Below are 15,302 nucleotides of genomic sequence, written 5' to 3' on the forward strand. Positions count from 1 at the left end.
AATCAATAAATAAAATAAAGTAAATAAATATCTACTCTCCACAGATATTAATAAATGTATCCTTAATTCCTGAAAGTTACCTGCCTCAATGAAATGGTTGAGAGTCTCTCTGCCTTCTCAGCAGGGGGAAAATATGGCCCTCCCTCTCCCCTCTAAGAATACATGTGTCATTGCCCATAAACCTTAGCAATCTGAAATCATTGCAACCAGAGAGAATACATGGGCTCCTAAAGATTAGAGACAATGCTGCTCCATTTATTCTGCACAAGGGGCCGGGAGTGTTTAAAGGCAGTGGGCAATCAGTGGTTAAGACACTTTCAGCCAGTGTCTGTACTGTTCCTGGAGAGCCAGCACCCTGCTGAGGAGAAGAGGCTGTGTCATAGAGCAGGACTGAGCTTTAGAATCAGACAGATGTTGGTTTGGAATGCAAATCAGCCTCTTCCTAGACATTTTAATTGGGACAATAACCATCGTTTTCTGGGCCTCTGGTTCCTCCTCTGTGCAAGGCGCTCAGTAACAGTGCTTCCCTGGCTTGCTGTGGAGCCCCCACACGCAGCCCTGAGCTCTGAGCTTGCACCTGAGAGCCCTGGTGAGGTTCTCTGTGAACTCCAACGGGTTACTTTGGCAGCCAAAGTGGATTGTTCTGGAACATCATGTCCATGCTCAAAGCAAATAGTTTATTCATCTCATCTTGTTCCAACCGTCTTCATTTATCTTTTGTTAGTTTTGTTGCACTCCAGCCCTGGAAGCCTTTAGCCCTGCATTTAGCAGATCTCATGGCAACCTCCTGAGTCACTTATCTTGATAAGGCAGTGTGGGAGGGAAAGCTCTGGCTAGCACAGTCACAGCCACCACACTGGTGCAGAATGAGGGAGGACAGTTAGAAGGTTCTGCAGTTCTCCACTCATCTGAAAATGATGAATGATTTCCTGCCAACACTGAGCAAGTTGCTAATTAATGACCTGGTAATGGCACCTTCTGTCTGCTGCCTAGCTCATTTGTCTTCCCTGTGTGGACAGATCAAGAGGTGTAAATACAGTCTGGCGCTCTTGTTCATTCCATAGGTTTCTCATTTTCTGTTGTTTTAAAGCCTGATGGCCTGGAGTAATTGCCAGTGGTGAAGGGTGAAGGGGGAGTGTGTTTTGCAGGAGTTCCCAGCGACATGTGAGGCAGAAGGAAGGGAAAAGGTAACATTTGTGACTGTTGATCAAGGGCTAGGAATGTACAAGGTCTTTAACAGTTCTTATTCCATTAAATCCTCAGGGCAACCTCAGGAGGGAGACAGGTGGAGAGGATTACCCCCATTTATAAATGAAGAAACTGATTTTCAGAGAGGTAAGTAATACATTCAAGTCCACATAGTGAGTAAATGGTTTATCTGAGATTTCAACACAATCAGATTCCAAAGCAATTATTTGTAACCACTTTGCCATGTGCTACTAAAGAAAGCCAGTACCTGAATAATCTAAACAATATATTGTTTGGAGATACATACATATATGGAAAATCACAGGTATATTAATACATACAAAATTCAGGATCATGGAAGGAAGAGATGGGACCAGAGAAGAAACTAAGATAGCTTTTCAAGTTGTATGATAAGTTCATGGATGCTCATTTTTATATTGGGCTTCATCACTGACATATGTTACATATAATATATATGGAAAAAGTTAGTTCATAAAAATGGAAATGGAAGAAAAAAAGCTAGGGTACCAATCCCTAATAAGATTCAACAGAGGACCCAGTGCTTTCAGCAAAAGGTGGTTCCACATGTCTTCAAAATGAAACATCACTTGGAGATAAACATGCTACTCTCATTGAACACATAAGCTTCCTGCTTGTCAGTTTTTGTCACTTATGAATGAACACTAAACATCTTTCAAAAATATGTCCCACTGAGATCTTGCGATGGTGCAAAGATCCCCCAGAAACTTGGTTAGCAAAATGTTGCTGCTGGGAGAACCAATCCTCCAACAGCTTCCTTGTCCTTCAAAAAAATGTGCAGCTTCCAATACTGTGAGACTAGCAAACCAACAACCACAGAAAATCAACTAAATTTTTAAAGTCTCTTTTTTTTGTCATTGTTGCTCACTGCCACAAATTATTCCAGCTGCGTTACTAAAGTTTGGGCTCCTTTTTTGGCTATACTTTTATATTAACTTAAGAAAAGGATTAATACTATTCTGCCATAAGAAAAGATGAAATAGTGCCATTTGCAACAACACGGATAGATCTTGAGATTATTATGCTGAGTAAAGTAAGTCAGACAGAAAAAGTCAAGAACCATATTTCACTGATATGTGGAATATAAAACCAAAAGCAACAAAGGAACAAGACAAAAAACCAAAGAAACAAAAACTGATAGACATAGACAACAGTTTAGTGGTTACCAGAGGGTAAGTGGGGAAAAGGGTGTTAGATGAAGATAAACAGGATCAAATATATGGTGATGGAAGGAGAACTGACTCTGGGTGGTGAACACACAATGTGATATATAGATGATGTATTACAGAATTGTACACCAGAAACCTATGTAACTTTACTAACCATTGTCACCCCAATAAACTTTAATTTAAAAAAAAGGATTAATACAAATTTCCTGACTTTTTAAATTTATTGGGGTGACAATGGTGAGTAGAATTACATAGGGTTCAATTGTACAACTCTATAATACATCATCTATATATCACATTGTGTGCTCAAATGTATAGTGATGGAAGAAGAACCGACTTTCTTTTGGAGGGGTGTAGTGGATGAAATCTGAACGGCAGTCTGTTGGAAGCAGAGGCAAACACAGGTAAATGTCTTCGAGTCCGCTGTTTCCCATTAGAGTAGAGACAGCAGCTGGCCAACGTTCCTGGCAGTACTATGTCAGCCAGTCTCATGAGTATGAAGTGGCCCAGGCAAGTGACACAAATGGCTAGGATTGGGCCTAGAACAGGGTCTTCTCATTCCCAGCCCAGTCCTCCTTCCTCATCACCAGAGCAGCCCTGTTCTTAAATGTAATACCCTTCCAAACACCAGTTGTGCACTACTGGACACAGCCTGGGAAACCTGCTACACCAGTGTTCACACTTGCCTGTGCAGAATGGGATGGAAAACAACAGGACATCTGCTCCAGCTGGTCGTGATGTTGGACACAGCACATGTGGAGCCCCGTGACCTCACCTGTGAGGAGGAGGCACCTATTCTGACCTCATAGATACTTTCATGTTCTGGTACTTCCCACCCCATGATCCATCCCTGGCCATTCTCTCTCATTTTTATTCCCAAAAGGACGATGTCCAGAATAAAGGAGGAAGTCAGTGCACAGCCTTGTTTGTGTTCATAGGGATGAGGGAATGCAGAGAGTAAATGTGTGAAGACAGAGGTTGTGAGTGCCTTTCAGGGGCAGAGAGATGCTTGGTGACCGCAGCACACTGGAGTCACGTGGTGCCTTCTCCTGCACAGGTGGGGAGTGATGCCCTTTGTTTTGCTCTTAAGTCTCCCCACTCTGCATGCACGCATCCAGAATCCACACCCTTCTTAGCACAGTGCAGGCTCCTAACCACTGGCCTTCTTGGCCTCTCCCCAGTGGAATAACTTGGCCCATCTCAGGGATGGGAAGTGCTGCTGTTAACACACAATTTTCTACAAATGCAAGCACATCGTTACAGAAGGACTTTGGAGGTTGAGCAGTAAAATTGCAGTGTCCTAGGATATTTCAAAGTTCGTACAAACATCCGAGTGGCAGGTGCTTATTGGTTGGAGAAGGGCGCAGGGCCCTTTCAGGAGTCTGCTGGGACCCACAGTCCTTGTGGGCATTCTCCTTCTTCCTCCCTCCTGCCAGCCCTGCAGAGACCCCCCCACTCATGCCAGCCTGGTCATTCTAGGCCCCTCCCTTCACCTAAGCCAAGCATGGCTCTTGTGGCCTCTGCCAGTTGGTCAGGCCCGGTGGCCCTGAGACTCCCAGACTGCAGGCGAGCAGTACGGCATCTGTCCTCCGCCCACCAACAGGATAGACCCAGATGGAAACAAGGGTGTGTGACTCCGGAAGGGAAGGTTTGGTGCTCCCAAACAAGAAGAGGCAAGGCGGTGGAGATCTTTCCTTGTCCAGCTTTGTAAAGGGCATCTCAGAACTGAGAAGAAGGTTGAGAGTGCCATGTGCCTCTCCACCACCTGCTGACTAGGAAGAGGCAGGTGAGCTCCAGCCTTTCAGGAATTTATTGCAGCCTCTATGGGTTTGCCAGAAATTAGCCTAATCAATGTCACCTATTTATTTTGTGTGAGGCACATGGGACCATGAAAGATGCCAACCTGGCACGTAACATTTGCTCTTTGATTCCTCTACCAGGTCTTCACCCCTGTGCACAACTTCATTCTTTTGAATACCGTATATCTACTAAAAGCTGGACTGTCTGCACAGCTGCTCAAGTGACAGTGAAGCTCTCTGAGTTTCAGTAGTGCCATGACATCGTGATCTATTATTTTTAAATCAGGTGATTTTGGGCTTTTGAAAATAACTCAAACTAGACGGAAAAAATGTCTTGAATAATCATTTTGCAGCAACATCACTAAGTCAGTGGGCAGTGACAGCTCCCCAGAACTTTTATCTGTCCCAAATTACTCTTATCTGTCCCAAATTAAGGGAAGTTTTGATTTCTGCAACTTAGAGCAATTCAGAGAAGAAGCAATGCTCTGACCTCTGGCAAAGAAAGTTAGAAGTTGGTCCTTCTCCATATTTTCTGTTAGCCAAGTTTCTCTCCACTTTGAAATTTATAAGGACTACAGACCACTCCAGAGATTCCAAACCAACCTCTACTTATCAATGGGACAGAGAGAATGTCGACAACATGATGGAGAAAATCAGAAATGTCCCTTGCTTCTGTTCAAGCACACATGAAGCTCCTTGTAGGTCCATGCACCATGTGCTAAACACTGGGTGCCATCAGAAATGGATAAGAATGATGTTTTCCTTCTGAGAGCCAGCAGTCCAGGGTCTTGTATACAAGATACAAGGCCCACTGGGATATGGACAAAAAATTAAGGGCATCTATGAGGAATGACTGATGAGATCTGGAAAAGCTCTTAGGGAAGGTCAGATTAGAGCTGGGCCACTCAGCACTGAGATAATGGATTTGGGGAAAACATTTGCATCGAAGTAAACTAGGCAGGAAATGTTCAGAGAATAACCCAATGTACTAGAAATGTGGGGTTTGGAAATATCGAACTATCCACAGCCCAGGAAGAAATGTTTTCCCACCAGTGTCCCTGAATGTCACCCCCTCCCCCAGTCTGGGGCATCTAGAAAGAATACCAAAATTACCAGCAGCCATGATCCTTCTAGCCTCCTCTTACTTCACTGTCAATCCAAAAGTACCTACTAGCCTTGTCTAACCATTTACAAAGCAATTTTCAAGCCAGTGGCAGTGGCTCAATGGAGGTATTTCATAATAGAGTGCTTTTTCCTGAACTCAGAGCAAGTTATCAAAGAGGTTCAGGGCTAAGTCATGAATTACAAAGGAAGATGCACTGATCCAGAGTTGTCTGAGTGAAGGTACCTGCTAGAGGTCCTAAAGGTTTTCCACGGCTGGTTCAGAAAAGCTGCAGGTTTGCTGCCTAGCTACTGCACCTGGAGCTGCTTCTCCTAAGTTTTTCACTTGTGAGGCAACATGATGAAAAGATAACTGTAATTCTTGATAGTAATTCATGATAAAACAGCACTGGTGAAACAAAAATTCATGGGGACATGTTATTTGAGTAAGATATTTGCCAACTAATGAGTTTAATTTTATGTCCCAAAGTTTTGTCTTATTTTCAAATAGCAAATATATTTTTAGTGATTTTCAAAATGTTGTCTCAGCTCAGTTTCTTTTAGTATAGTACCATTTTAATGTTGTACTATTTTTAAAATATTTGAATGTGAAGACTTGTATACATATATACAGTTAAATGAACTGTATGTTGAAGAATAATTTATATCAGTAACTAGAGTGACTTGACTAATTGGAGGAGGAAAATATATTACTGCTGTATTTATGACTGCCAATGTTTGAATAACTAACTCTAATGTCTTAAGCTATTAGGTTCGATTGATTAATTTTATAAGAAGATCAAGGTATTTAACTCATTGTTCCCCAAAGTGGGTCTTATATGTAGGCCTTTGATAATATTTCATTTCTCTCCATGTTATAGTAGGCCCTGTGGGGCCTGCCTGAAAGTCTAAGAAGCCCGGCTGAACCTCTCCCCTGCTCTGTCTCTGAGAATAGGGAGGGCCGAGGTCAGCAGTTAAGAATTTGTCAAGATTAGCTGAAACCAGTTGAAACCAAGATGAGGGTCTAAATGACCTCCAAAAGATTTGAAAGCTCATTATAATCTTCATGCTAAATAGCACACCTACCATGACAGTTGACAATTGCCATGACAATGGCTGGAAGAGACCATAAATAAAAAGAGGACAGAACCCTAAGAGGGTATTGAGAGAGGGAGAGACAGAGAGACAGTGTGTAGAGCATATAAAATATACTAAAAACAAGGTTGTTGTTGGATTGAGGTTTGCAAAACAAGTTGTTTACTAGTAGGGATGCAAGCCAGGAATATGGCCGCTGATGTGTGAGACTGATAAGAATGAAGTGAAAATAAACATGTTTATGTGTGAAACTGAGCATAACAAAATTGAGTGCTAAACACGTTCACCAAAACAACTTCTGGTTATCACCTAAAAAGTAAACAAGTCCAAGGAAAAGAGGATAAAATCAGAGCTCGAGAGCAGTGCCATAAGTAGTCCAACTGGGCACTCTGGCTAAGACCCTCTACACGGTTCTGAGCGAGACACTCTGGGACATTCGTCTGGGCGACCCGACAGGGTCCTCTGTGAGATACAAGCCACAATACTCTGGGACTCTCTGAAATTCTTCCTTGCAAGACCAGTTTGCCTCAGACTCATCAGAGGCCCAGTCGTCTCTCCCAGACAAGAGACGTTCTCCATCTCGATTGACTCTGGGACTTGGTTCATTATTAAATTCTATTTTGTCTTGTATAACCTATGGTGCTTACCAGAGCATTGGCCTCTGGAGGGACATTGGTTCCCAAACAAAACTGTGTTACTCTCTCTGTACCTGTGTCAGAACTTTGTTCCCCACTCATGTCACGAGTACCACACAGGGATGCAGGGCCCTGCCAAGGGATTAATGTCCCCTTGACTTTCAGGAAGAGACTGAAATGTGGCGACTGTCCTTCTAGGTGCTCACATCAGACAGAAACAGAGTCACTGCCCCTTTCCTTAGAAAGTCCATGAATATTCCTCCTACCTGTTTAGTTACCTAAACCTCCCCTGCATTTAGGCCACCCCTGGACAGCTAAGGAAGGCGCAGTTTGATCCAAGAGCTGCACTCCCACTTCTCCATTCTCTGGCCATAGGATGAAAGCTTGCACTGTTAATGCTCACTTTCAGGTTTCTTAATTGGCTTCAGGACCAAACAGGAAAAGAACCCCACTTGCAGTCCTCAAAAAGGAGTCTTTCACCCCTTGGTAATAGAAGAATTATTCTAAATTCATTATAGAAAATTATATACCATTTAACTAACCTGGAGGAAAGTGAGGATAATTCCACAATTTTTGTAAATATTTCCCAAATACTCAGAATCATGATTACTAGATGAATAAGTAATTGTTTATGGTATGTAGTAACAAAATTATTTTACTTGCATTTTTTAGGATTGGGTTTGTTGTAAATAACAGAAGACCGAGCAATGCCAGCTTATGTGTCTGCAATAACAAGCAGTATGCAGAAAGAGCCCACATCTGGTATGAAGTTCATAGCATCACGAGGATCCAGGCCCCATCTGTCATCCTGACCACTGCCCTTAGCATAAGGCTTCTGTACCGTAGCTACAGGGCAGGTGCTGCACTGCAGGCACTCGGAATGAAGATGGAAGAAGGATGACAGACAGTGAGACGAGGGACAGGGCCAGGGTCACAAGCCAGCTTTGTCAGAGCATCAGAAATATTTGGTTTTGCAGTAAGCTCCACCTAGCTACTTCTGTTTTTATCTCAACAGGCAGAATTGGATCATATGTCCGCTTATAGATATTAGGGCATCAGTGAAGTCGAATACTTTCTGGTAGGTATTGACATGCCAGGGTTCTGTTAATAAGGAGGTAGAGGAGAATGGATATTGAGGAAGCGATGGGCTGTTTCTGCCGCAATGGTATGATTTTTATTGTCTATGTGGCCAAACTTTAAATGGCATGGTACAAGTTACTACCGTTCTTGATTTCTCCTACTTGAGGTACACAGGAAGGATAGTCCCACACTCCCTTGAAGTTAGGCACAGCCACGGGCTGACTGCAGCTGATGAAGTATGAGCAGAAGTGGGTGTGTAGCGACCAGGCCAGAGGACTTACAGCTCTTGACCTGAAGCCCTTCCTTGCTGCAGCAACCAGGGAGGTGACTGTCAGGAAGGAGCGGAGTCAGAGCAATCATGGTGACAACCTGCACATAAGCATAAATAAGCCTCTGTTCCTTTAAGCCACTAGGATTTGGGGTTGGTTTGTTACCTGGCCTCCTTATTGGCACAAACTGAGGGCAGTTTATCCAGTGCTCTCAATTAAATGTGGTGTTTGTTTGTTTTTGGTTTAATAAATAAGTGGGAATACATTAAAATGTAGTGTACGTTTAACAAGTCCATAGTATTCCTTTAAATATAAAGGGTTAAAAAATTAGATGATCTACCTTATTTTTAACAGTTTACTTCCTAGGATAATAATGATTTGGATGCAGTGATAATCTGTAGAGATGTGAAAAGGAGCATATAGGCTTTGAAGATTAAATTGATTCTTTCAACAGGAGGTGGAGGCAAATAATCCCCACTAAGGAAGGTCTCTGTGGATGGGGCAGTTATCCAAGATGGAGAGGGGCCCCTCTTCCATATTAATAAGCCCTAGCAAAATGACATTTTGTACTATATAATTTGAAATAATTTCAAACTTGCAAAAATGTTGCCACACTAGTACAAAGAATTCCTCTTGACTTCACTCACACCACACTCTCCCACTTTTCATCCTGATGATCTGGAAACTTCTCTGCCTTCCTGGCAAGTTCATCCTTCTCTACTTAAACTTCGAATGTTGGACCTGCACCTAGGCCCCTCTCTTCCATCTACACCCTTGTCTCAGATAAATTTGTGTGCACCCAAGTCTTGTTATCACACAAAACATGCCAGGTAATGACAAGCTAGACCACTCCTCTGATTTCCACATTTTTATCTGTATATTCTCCTTGATGTATTCAGTAATATCCAATTGTCTACAGGATACTGGTTCTTAAATGTACCTCAAACTTAAATCCCAAACAGAACTTCTTATTTTCCCCACCCTGACTGCACTCAGTCTTCCTGTCTTCTGGTGTTTTCTATTTCACTGAAATTTTACTATCCATCAAGTAGTGCCAACCAGAAATCTCATAGCTCTTTTTGACACCTCTCCAATACATCTTTTTATCTAATGTCCAAGATCCCTTTCCTCAGGAAGCCTTCCCTGACCTCCCTAATAGATAAATCTCCTAGAACTGTCCATCTCACCTTCGCTGCACTTATCATAGTTATGATTTTACAATTATTGATATGGCCACTTAACTAACACCTATATCCTCAACTAGACCATGAGCTCATTGAAGGAAGGACTCTCCAGTTCTGTGTGGTATCCCCACCTCCTAATTCGTTGTCTCAAACGGTCAGTACTCAGTAAGTGTTTATTGAATGAACATGTGAATGGTCAGCTTTCCAACATGTGACTTTGTTCCAGAAAGTTCTAGATTCCCTTCATCTCTTCAGTGGATCACTTAAGGGAGGGATGACCAGTTTATATTCCATTATCGAATCACCCCTGAGTATTCTCAAAAGATTTTATAAGTTCAGACAGACCCAGCCTCTCTAGTTCAAACCAAAACTCTTGCATTACTAATATTCCAGAAATGGAAGTCCTAAGATTTGGTAAATGACAGACAGAACTCATCCTTGTCCACACTGATAGTGGGCATAGCAGAGTGTGCACACACTTGGAGGAAGAATCTCACAGGAGGAAGGCATAGTGAATACAAAGGCCCTGAAGAAGGGGCTCGTCTGGGCTGCTGAGGAAGATGGAGCTGCCAGTGTCAGGAGGAGAGTCAGTAGGGGGAGGCTTTCACTATGAGATGGAAAGCTGGTGGAGGTGCTCTGGCAGAGTAGCAGCATGACCTGGCTGACATTGTCAAAGAATCACTGTAGCTACTGCATAGAGACTAGACTGTAGGGGGTGGAAGACAAGAGAAGAGTTTTGGGACCAAGTGCTTCAAACCTATCATCCCCCATGTTCTGGTCGGCAGCTGGTGGATTTTGCCGCCTTGAATGGATCTAGAAAGAGAGGGTTTGTGGGAGAATGGGATGGAAGAAAGAAGTCGGTAAATGATGAGGGAAGCAGTTCTCTGGTCAACATAGAGTAACTCTCATGTAGGACATGGCAGGCTTAATCTTTGCCTGGGCTTCTGAGCCAGTGGCCACTCCTAAAGAGAGGAAGGTAGTGTCTTCTTTGGATTGGGCTGTCATGTACTCTGTCTCAGGCTGGAAGAGAACAATGGTCCATATCAGTTATGGCTGCTCCCTTAGGACACCCTTAAGAACTAACCAAACCTTGGACATAGGACCCTCAGTGGCCTGCACAGCAAAACACACAGGGACAGTGAATGTAGAGGAGATGCAGAGGCTCTGTGGCACCTCAGCCTCCCAAGCTGTTGACCTTTTCAACCAGTCCTGGGCTCAGACCCTGCCAGCCTCTACACATGATTCTTGGGTCAGGCTCCTTTGGGCTTCATGTTTGTGGGAATTCCTCCATGATTCTGAAAATCAGTTGAATGGCCTTGGTAAGGGGCATTGCCTGGGGATGGAGGAAGGACTGAACAAAACACTCATCCTGCCCCTTGCTAATTGGTGATCTGTGGCACACATGCCTCCAGATAGGGTCAGTGTCCCTCTCTGTAAAATGAGGTCACTTACACTGTTGACCTCAGTGAGCTGTTGGAAGCCCCTAGCATGATACTTGACATAGAATACATACTCGGTGAGAATCTGTTATTATCTGATATTTCTGTTTCTTCATAGGTATGTTCGTGGAAAGAGGTATGTATCTGCAACTCTTATCAGCTGCCAATTTCCATGGAAATCAAAAATATAATTTTTAATCATGTAGAACTAGTCCCTTCTCCTAGTTTTCTTTTTAAAATTCCTTAAGTTGCTTTTACATGTAGGGTTTTTTTTAATTACATATCTTAAAAAGTCACGGTGGTCCTGGGTTGAGAGTTTGATGCTTCTCCTGGCAAGGTATGCAAGCCCACTGATGAAAAGTGACTGACATCAAGAGGAAATGATCAGCAGCACCTCACTCTCTGGGCCTCCTCCCACTACGATGGGGTCAGCCACACCATCATGATAAGTTGAATATTTGGTAACTTGGAAACTTAGAATTCAATTTTAGATCTGTTGCATTCTGAAGAAACCCAGATCATATGTGTGTGTAAATGGATGTGTTTCTTTGGTTCCATGTAGGATGGGATGAAGGCAGGTTGGGCCTCTGGAAATAAACAAATGAGGAGCAGACTACAGTGTCCTTAGTGGCCTCACAGTGGAAGGTCAGCATCATGAGGCAGAAGCCTGGGTCCCCATAGCCTAGCCCAGTGCGGGCATGCCTAAGTATGCAGTAAAGGCTGTGTGGTGATAGTGTTGACTATAAAGCACTCAATATGGTCGCTACAACAACTGGCCTGACAGATTTAGGGACTGAGTCAGCTGGCTATGACAATTATTGATCCCTTTGTGCATGTAGGAAACAAAGTCTAATGTTTGGTTGGGAAGACAAATAGGGGCATTGAACTCTGACTTATTACAAATGTCCTGAGGGAAATGACCTCTGCTTCCCCACCACCACCACCACCACCTGGATCCTAACACTGGAGGATTTGACTAATTAGCATCTGGCAGGTGTCTGGAAAGAGCTGCAGGGCAGCAGGTAATAGCCGGCACATGCCCCATTCCACTGCTGAGAAATCCTCTGTTTAATTAGGTTGCCAGAAGAATTAGTTCTTTTTATTTTTTTAAATTCTCTTCTGGCCCAAACCATGCTTGCAGAATTTTCTGTGTACTTTTCCTCACTCCCACCCCATCAACAACTGTGCTCCAATTAAAGTTACTGTTCCCTGAAGAGTCAATTCTGTCTACTCCTGGCCTGCACTGGCTGCACAGAGCACAGGCTCCTCCCCCATCCGCAACCCCTCCCACACTTTGAGCAACCTACAACTTCAGTTGCTTCTGTGCACCAGGAATAGTGATTTTAGTATGACCTGCTGTTTTATAATTTTCAGGTAGTTCCAAAAGGCTTTTTCATCACCACTAATGCTGCTTTAAAAAATAAAGTCTATTAATTAAAAAATAATAATATGGGCAGGGAGTAGATAGAGACATAGATGAAGCACGATTAACCAGTAGTTTGGTAATTTTTGAAGCTGGGTAATGGGTCCATGGCTAGAGATTCATTATGTTATTCTATGTTCACAATGAAAGTCTTTCTAATCTTATGTCATTTCAATCATGTGTCTTTATCATTATAAAAATAATTGAAGCACATTGTACACATTTGAAAATTGGAAAGTACCTATAATAGAGCCACTCAAAAATATCTACCATAACTTTCTGGCATGGACATATATACAAACAAGAAAACCAGGATGCTACTGAATGAGAACTTTTGGATCCTACCTTTTTTAAAAACTTCAGTATTGTACCATGAATATCTTCACATGTCTTAAAATAGCTCCAAAGCATGCTTGCTTTTTAAATAGTTGCAATAAGACTTCGTGGCTATACTATCAAGTTTAGAAATTAAATACCCACCTGAACGGCCCTCATTCCATCTGGTTGAGATTGTCAGAGGTGTGAGATCTGCAATACACACTGAGTCCTTCAACAGAGCAGTGAGCAAGCCATTTGGCCTTAGTCCCCAGCTGGTGGTGAATTTCTTACACTTCCAACTGTAAATGCACCTCAACGCTATTTAACAGAGTAGGAGAGGCACTTTCCTTCTTCATAATGTACACAATCTCAGGTGGATTTGCTATTTATAAAATGAAAGTGGGGCAAGATTAGAGTGTTTAGAGCATTGGTGGGTGTGCAGTTGCTCTTCCGGGACTGACTAGCCAACACTTTCTGGGGGTGCCCTAGTATAAAGGAAATTCCTGGCAACAAAGTGAAACACCCTAACCCTTCTCTCCTGCTGAAGAAAGCACCTCAGAGGGCAAATGAGTGAGAATGTAAAATTTATTTAGAAACTGTAGTAAATCCTTGAAATCAACCTTACTCCCTAACTGTGACCATATATGATCACTTAGAGGGGTGGTCCATTGGCTTCAGATGGGCCCTACCAACCCACAGCTGGGCCTAGCGACATGTCTTCTCAAATAATTACCCCTGTTGTGGCATAGAAAATCAGGGTTAAAGTAGGATTGCAAGGGAAGCAGTCAAGTGTATAGAATGCATGCAGGCCAGCAGGTGCAATGTTTGAACTCTTGATCAGATCTGGAAGAAGCAGGCTGTTACTGCACCGGCCACTTCTCCCTAAGGCTAAGCAGATACAGGCACCAGTTCACCCAACCTTTTCCAAAGGTATTTTCATCCACAAAGCTGGAGAGAAAAAGAGCTTTAAACTTCAAATCTAAGGAAATGTGTTTTCTAAAATTAAAGTCCCTTGCCAATATATCAGGATGTCTATCTTAAAGAGTTTAACTATCAGACAGTTGTAATATGCATTGTGATGCAAACACCAAGAAGCGAAATGAGTGCTTGGGAGAGACCAGCCCTGTCAGACAAAACTAGTAGACTCATGGGACCTGGGAGGCCTTAGCTTTCACTTGACATCCCATGTGTCTGGATCAAAGGGAGTCTTTCAGGTCAACTCATCTGGAAAAGATTATCTGTTGATTGAATTCCTGAGAATCACTGTGTCACAGGCTTTCACGAGCACCTCTAGTGAAGTGCCCACCCTTGTGAATTGGCCCACATGAAGAGTCTCCTGAACACCCCCGAGGGGCACAAAGTTGAGCAATGAATGGGTTGGCCAGATTCAAGTCGTTGATTCAGAGAGGCTGAGGGAGGTAGGCTAGCTTCAAGGACAGGCAGTCAACCATGTTTTGAGAAAAGAGAAAATGCTTCCACCAAGAGAAATAGCTCCTCCTGGCCCAGAGAGAACAGAGAGAAGCCAATGGGGAGAGCATTGCTTCAATATAGGGAGCTATAACTGTGGACATGATCTGAAGACTGCACACTCTTCAGGGGCTCTTATCTTCTTGGTAAGCACTTCTCTACACTTTTAGGAACAGACCTCTTCTTTAATGCTGCAATTTAAGCAGGTCTGTTTCATTCACAAGGATCTCATATATTCTTAGCACTGAGGCCTGTGGAAGTAACCTCAGCTCCTACCAGCTTTTCCTAGGGCTGGAGGGGTGCTAAAGAGCCTCAAAATTATTACCCTGCCCCAAAAGAGTATCAATAGAAAGCTTAAAATAAAAGTGATACAGACAGAGGCTAAGGGAGAAATGATGTCACTTGGCCCCTCACATAAGGATAGATAATGGGGTGACATTCTTGTATGTCTTAGACTCTAGAATTTGAAATGTTTCTCTATTCAGGAAGATATTGTCAGAATGTGATTCCAGAGGGCACTGTGACTAAGCCAGCCACACAGGAAAACCTTCAATGTCCTAAGAACAGTCTTTAAAGGACAAGGTTTCTGAGGGAGCCAAGATGAAGCTATGAAAGATGAAGAGGAGTTTGCCACAGCAATAAATCACTGTTATTGCCCAAATGATGACAGTAAAAACAAACTATAAAATATATCATGTAAAAAGGAAATAATTTAGAAAATACAAAGAAGGTAATACATAGATAAAACTAAGATATTAAAGGTGAATAGGCTGTAATGCTAACCCACATAGAGTAGAGAAATGACATTTAAAAAATCACAAGGACCTTCCATCACCATATATTCGATCCCCCTTACCCTCATCTCCCACCCCCCACCCCCCGCCCCCGTTACCCTCTGGCAACCACTAAACTATTGTCTGTGTCTATGAGTTTCTGTTTCTCATTTGTTTGTCTTGCTCTTTTGTTGTTTTTGGTTTATATACCACATATCAGTGAAATCACATGGTTCTCTGCTTTTTCTGTCTGACTTGTTTCGCTCAGCATTACTCTCTCAAGATCCATCCATGTTGTCACAAATGTTCCTATATCATCTTTT

At 42.8% G+C, this 15,302-nt stretch overlaps 1 long non-coding RNA gene across 2 annotated transcripts; it reads left to right on the forward strand.

Annotated features, from left to right (window-relative positions):
• The first annotated feature begins 834 nt into the window (after window positions 1–834).
• LOC141572648 (uncharacterized) lies at window positions 835–13,939 on the forward strand. Of its 2 annotated transcripts, XR_012497954.1 has the most exons (5): window positions 835–965; window positions 1,264–1,335; window positions 4,337–4,481; window positions 7,699–7,788; window positions 11,117–13,939. It is a non-coding gene; the product is annotated as an uncharacterized LOC141572648 (long non-coding RNA). The 2 variants fall into 2 exon arrangements; XR_012497953.1 differs by lacking the exon at window positions 11,117–13,939 and having other exon boundaries at window positions 7,699–8,993.
• The last annotated feature ends 1,363 nt before the right edge of the window (window positions 13,940–15,302 follow it).

Source organism: Rhinolophus sinicus, linkage group LG07 (genome assembly GCF_036562045.2).
Source record: "Rhinolophus sinicus isolate RSC01 linkage group LG07, ASM3656204v1, whole genome shotgun sequence".
Classification (NCBI taxonomy): domain Eukaryota; kingdom Metazoa; phylum Chordata; class Mammalia; order Chiroptera; family Rhinolophidae; genus Rhinolophus; species Rhinolophus sinicus.